Source organism: Pseudonaja textilis, chromosome 4 (assembly GCF_049901715.1).
Source record: "Pseudonaja textilis isolate UNSWEBS1 chromosome 4, rPseTex1.2, whole genome shotgun sequence".
NCBI classification, from domain to species: Eukaryota; Metazoa; Chordata; class Lepidosauria; order Squamata; family Elapidae; genus Pseudonaja; species Pseudonaja textilis.
This window is the reverse complement of record NC_141993.1, coordinates 36800514-36806645: the sequence shown is the minus strand read 5'-3', so window position 1 is coordinate 36806645 and position 6132 is coordinate 36800514. Positions and strand designations below refer to the sequence as shown.

General features: G+C 35.3%; 1 long non-coding RNA gene across 1 annotated transcript; it reads left to right on the top strand.

Moving 5' to 3' along the window:
* Nucleotides 1–2626: 2626 nt before the first annotated feature.
* LOC148125795 (uncharacterized) lies at nt 2627–6132 on the top strand. The gene is made up of 3 exons (XR_015743472.1): nt 2627–2748; nt 3492–3608; nt 4243–6132. It is a non-coding gene; the product is annotated as an uncharacterized LOC148125795 (long non-coding RNA).

Below are 6132 nucleotides of genomic sequence, written 5' to 3'. Positions count from 1 at the left end.
GTACTTGCCTCTGTGATACTTACCACAAATAATCTTTCCCTTCCAGTTTGAAAATGAATTTCATATTATTAATTGGGACTTTGAAAATCAGTCTAAATCTGATATTGAGTAGCATCAGCTTTTTATATATTATTCTGTTATTTCATTGGTATGAAAAACATTATTTCTCAGAATACCAATACAGCCAAGGTGCTTTAGAGATCACCCAGATATACTGTATACAAAACTCCCAAGAGAATATAATAAGTGATATATTTTAAAAATCTACTAGTATAAAATATGTGACTTTTCTTCTGAATGCTTGTACAAATGATTCTAGGGCCGATACAAGTTACTGGAAATATTTGACTTTAAAAGTGCCTGTGCTTTTTTTTTAAAATGTAAACACTAACTTTATATTAAACATGATAACTTCTAAAATTACAGCAAGGTAATAGTATATAAAACTATTAGTACCAACAAAGTAATATCTAAATTTTGAATGAATTATAGTTACAAAGAATACACTGCAGGAGATTGGCCCATCAAGATTCTATATTCCTGCACAAAGCCTAGTTATGTGCATTCTAGCAAGGGTTACTTAAGCTATGAGCAGCATCTGGGCATAAACTGAACCTGAGCAACCAGGACCTCTAATCGGAGGTAGGATCAATCTGGTTCACATGTTTTCATAAAAGGAACAGTGAACTAGAACATGCTCTGTAAGTTTCACCTCTCTGAAATCACAGAGGCAGAGTTTTTCACCCAAAGGCCACTTTTTAATCTATACTGCAGAATATTCCAGTACACTAATAGAGATTTATATGCATGCACAGAGCCATCAGAAGAAGGGAACAGTTAAGGAACAAGGGTCGACTTGGGAGTAAAGGCACAGGTGGATGGTGAATGGCCCTTCCCATAGGGAATAAATAGGAGTGAAAGGGGAGTGGTGTTTGCAAGAGACAGTTCTTTTAATTAATGTGAAGATTTGTTTATCTGTGACTCTCAGAGACTCCTTGCCAAGTATTTCCTTGTACAGTGTTGCGTTTGGAAGCTATCGGCCTGGAATTCTCCAAGCCTGATAAGTTCTGTGGTTGCAATTCATCCTTGAAAGACTTTGTCGGGACTTGGTTGGATGTGAATGATAGGAATTCACATTAGCCAAATAAAAAGGGGTTTTGTCGGGACAAGGAGTCGGTTTCGTGATTTTGTGAAGCCTAGATCAGAACAATTGCTGCCTCAGTTCTTGAAGAGGAAGAGCAGCCTAGATTTAAAAGATTAGATTCAACAGTCTTAATCCATGTGGATTGCAAATTGTCCTGAAGAATTAATGGTGCTAAGTCTTGAAGACAGAAGTTGAGCTTTAACCAAAGGTTTAAAGAAGCTCGGCGCACTCTTGACTCAACTTTGATCATACCTGTTTCCATTCATAGATGTGCATTTGAGATACAGCGTGGGATTTGGAAAGCTGCTCTGATGAATTTGGATCCTACCATCTCCAGGGAGGTGAAACACAAGATTGGGGGTTGGGGACAGAATCCATAAAGGACCTGGACTGGAAGCTTCTCTGAAACAGCTTAAGTACCACTAGAACATAATGTCCTCCCTTGGACTGGAAAAAAATTTAAGAACGGCATTGGTGGATCTTTGACCAATAGCAGTGGAATATTAACAGTAGGCTTCCAGCAAGCCAGAGGCATCCATGACTACTCTTAAATACTTAAAGCTAATCACTAATTCAATCTTGTGACCATTAATGCTCCATAACCAGAGCTTCAATCTTTTAGCAAAAATCATAATCTTGGCTTTATGATAGTTTATTGCCAGATTATTATTGTTGCAATATTGGACCAAAGTTCTCAGATCTCATTTAAGGTCAATTAGTGTCCTGAAAAGAACTACAGTGTTGTCTGTATGGAGCAACAGGGCTCTGTTGTGATCCCCTAGTTTAGAGGGATGGAAGTTTGGGGTATTAAGACATCTCCCCACATTGATACAAAAATTGAAAAGTGGGGAGAGGGCAAAAATCTTTGTTTCATCTCCTTCTGAGCTTTAACTGGCTTCAAGAGAAACTTTTGCATAATATAACTGACCTTAAAAGTTACAGTAATGTTTAGCTTGAATTAACTGAAGAAGCCTATGGTTTCTCATAATTTGACCTTGGTTTACAACTGGAGCACTCATTCTCACTAGGGTGGAATATATGTGAGCTTAATACTCAGTCCACAACAAGGCAGTAAAATGGATGATGAATTCAACAGCTGATTTTTGTCACAATAGCTTTACATTTAGTAGAAAATAAACAGGAACATTTCTGACTTCTCATATATTGGCTGATCTATTAGAATCCGGTTAAGTACTGAATAGCTCAGCAAGCTAAGAATTGTGCATCTGAAAACATTTATGCATATACTCCCATAAAATGCCAATTAGTACTCCATTATTTTTAGGAAATAGTGTGAGAAACATAGGTGTTTGGACAGATGAGATGTTCCCTTTTAGATAGTTGATAAAAAGTATTTCCTGAGAATGCTAGAGATATGAAGGAATACATCTGTCTTGAAGAGTAGCCAGAAAAAAACAACAGATTACAGTATACCCTGCACCATTTAGCTCCTACATGATCCTCTAGAGAGGATTAACTATGCTGAATAAGCATTAGAGCATAAATGACAATCAGTTGTTTTGTCTAACAATACTTTTGTTGGCTCTCCATGATGAAGCGATTCATCAGCTTCGTCCTTCTCAGCTTTCTTTTCACCATAGAAAGTAAGTAATTTTGTTCCATGTTTCTTCTTTCACTTACCATAATTCAGGATTTAAACATTCCAGATTTACAAATAATAATAATGCTTTTTAATGTAGCTTAGAATAGTTAATAACCAATTACTTTCTACTGGTCTTTTCTTTTCCATTTTTGAAATTCAAGAGGAGTCTAACTGGATAGCTTCAATTATTTTAAACATAAATTAACATTTCTTCTTGGAGCAAATTCCTATTTCTTAATTACAGCTTTACATATGTGCGTGCACACAAACTTGTAAATGAAGTATGGAACTAATACTTTGTTACTTAAGGTCGTTAGTGGCCTAGTATCTAAATTCCCTCCTCAGAATTCATAACTACAGATGTAAAAGGGAAAAGAAGTTATCCTGTTGAAATCTTGATATTTACATGATTAGGGTTTAGTTTTTTGTGCTTTTTTCCAGACTGAACTTTACAAAGAGTTGCATGATACAATTGTGAATTTTCAAGAACATAGGGTTCTTTTTTATTTAATGAGAGTTAATGTTGGAAATATATTCAGTTTTAAAATATTTATAGTGAGGCTATTCTTCCATCAAGTGGAAACCATAACTGCCTTCTTTAAAATGACTGAAATCACTTATATTACTGCTATCAGATGTTTGTATTGTAGTTAAAACTGTCTCCTGGTAGAGAGAATCAAAGCTGATTTGTTTTCACTGCAAATAAAGCAATTCTTTTTTTTATGTATATAATAATAATATCAGGTGAGGGGCTGCAGTGCTATACGTGTGCAGGTGCAAGTAATGAGGAGTGTAACCAACAAGGCTCTGAACAATGTCCAGGACATTCTGATGCTTGTGTAATCATCAGAGGACAATCAAGTAAGTGCTCTATAATAACCACCATCTGAAGTTAAATTGGTTAAATTCAAAGTGTGTCACACAGCAGAAGAATATGTCAGTATTGCTGTTGTTGGCTCAAGAGCAAGAAATTGAATCAAATTTTGAACATAATATAGAAACTGGAAGCCGTTCGTGTTTTATCATTAGCATTGTTGATAAATTCCAAATATACCTTTTGCACAATGACTGGATTTATGTCTGCCTATGGATAGAATGTTCACTTTTTTCCTCTTTTACAAAAAAGTCATTCTGTAAGAATAAATGACTTATCTGATGTTAAGATTGATGAATAATAAATAAATGGTTTATCTGAAACTTCAGTTAGCAAGAAGGATTTTCTACTTATAAGTAGCCCAATGGTGCATGGAAGGTTCTACTTTTTTCTAAATAAAAAAAAAGGGTTGTAGTTTTGTACAGATCCATCTGTGTTTGATGTAAATCAAACAATGCAAGAGAAAGGCAAAATGTCCTTAAAGTTATTTCTTCCTTGAACTGTCCCTCCCTCAGATAAGCACTTCAAAGAGCCAAGATGTTCTAATTCAAGCTAATAAGATAAAGGAGCAGATAAGCACGGACAGTAAATATCTTGGATTTGTCTCTGAATCTGTTCTAGGTGGCATTATGAAGTCCTGCTCATATAGGTCATTCTGTGACCGAGCCCGGCGAGGAAGTTCACAAGTTCCTGGAGTGAGCGTTTACTGCTGCTACTCAAATAACTGCAATGCCAAAGGCCTGGGATCCAGAAACATTCTCTCGATGGGTTACTTCTCTCTCTTTGTCCTTTTTGTCTTCTGGCACCTGCTGTTTAATCTGAACTGATACACTCAAGCCAGAAAGGGATGGATAAAAGATTGCAAAACCCAACTTTCCAAACTATATTTAAATTCCAGAGACAGGAAGAATCTTTGTGAGCACAGCACACATCCTATAATCGAATTCAGTGGACACCCTGGGTGAAACTCACCATGGTTTGATTCAGGAAAAATGCAATAAATAGAAGAATCTATGTCATTAGAAGATGACAATATTGTATGGAACTGAGCTACAAAGATGATATTAATTATCACTGGAAGAAACATGTGGTTTAAAAACTGGTCCTGCTTACTTTTCTTCTTCTTCTTTATAATGCCCACACATTGAATCAATTAGCGGGAAAGAGAGGGGATTTCCAGCAACCTGTCTTTCTTTTTCCACCCAATACATTTAAGCATCTGCAGTCAGGAAATTAAATGCTTGTGGTCTAGAAGTTAGAATTTGCAGAGTCGAGGTTTTACGTTGGATGTCTTTGTGTGTGCAGTTGGATACTGAAAGATTTTCTCACCACAGTTATATTTTGTAAGTATGTATGAACAACAAAGTGCCATGATTTGGGCAGTGACACTGGTGTGCGGGTAGGGCCCTCAGTGTTCATGCTTTCACAGGCAGCCTGCTTTATATCAGGTTTTTACTGTTTATTCTGATTTATTTTATTAATCTAGTAAACAAAGCAACTGTTTGCAGAGAACAACCAACAGCTGTGGTATGAACAGTTTTTTGATTTAACCGTTTCTCACAAATGCCACTCTAAGTGATGTTGTTTGCAATTTGATAAATATAATCATAATAGTAATCCTTCAGAGGAAAATTCTAATCCTATTGAACAGGGAAGAAGTGATTAAAAAAAAACAGATAAGACAAAAATTGGAATTTGTTATAGTGCTTGATTTTATAGATGAACCACTTTGGTATCCTTTGTATATTTAAAACTACTTTACTCTGAAGAAGAAAATTAAAGGCATGAGGCATTGAGTGGATCCAACAACAAAAAATGACTGAGAAGGGAACAGATCTTTGTCTTGGATTTTTTCTAAGGATAAATTGAAAAACTAAATTAACACAGTTTCCATCAGCAGGCTTATGAGACCTCAGTCCCATCTGCTTTTCTAAGACTGAATCTTACTGACCTCAAATTACTTAGAACAGACATTTGGGATTATGCTATTATCATCTTAAAATTAATTTTATAATAACACCAAATGGAAGATTTAGTCCCAATGTCCTAATTTAACACTGTACAATTCAGGTAACATAATGCATATACAGCAAGCATTTTACCATGGAAAAATAGGAATTACTCTATGCTCATGTTTTTATACCAATAGAAGTTTTTCTACAATCTTTCGTTGAAACTTCCAAATAGTTCAAATTCTGCAGAAGTTAATTCATAGCATTTGTGTATGTACTTATTTTTGGACTAATTTCTGGGTCATTTTATACTTACTTTTTGCCAATATTAAGATCCATGGATATCATTTATTGGTTCATCTTAACTCTGTTGTCACTGGAATGTTTTTCTAACCCCTGATATCTATTATTTTAAAAAAGTGTGAAGTGATTCTGAAAAGAGGAGAGACATATATTACAAGTTTCATTCAGGAACTTATGTCCCCAAATAGTTCTGTAAAATAGATTAGGTTAAAAGAGAGACTGACACAAGTCATACAATAAACTTCTTTGTCTTACA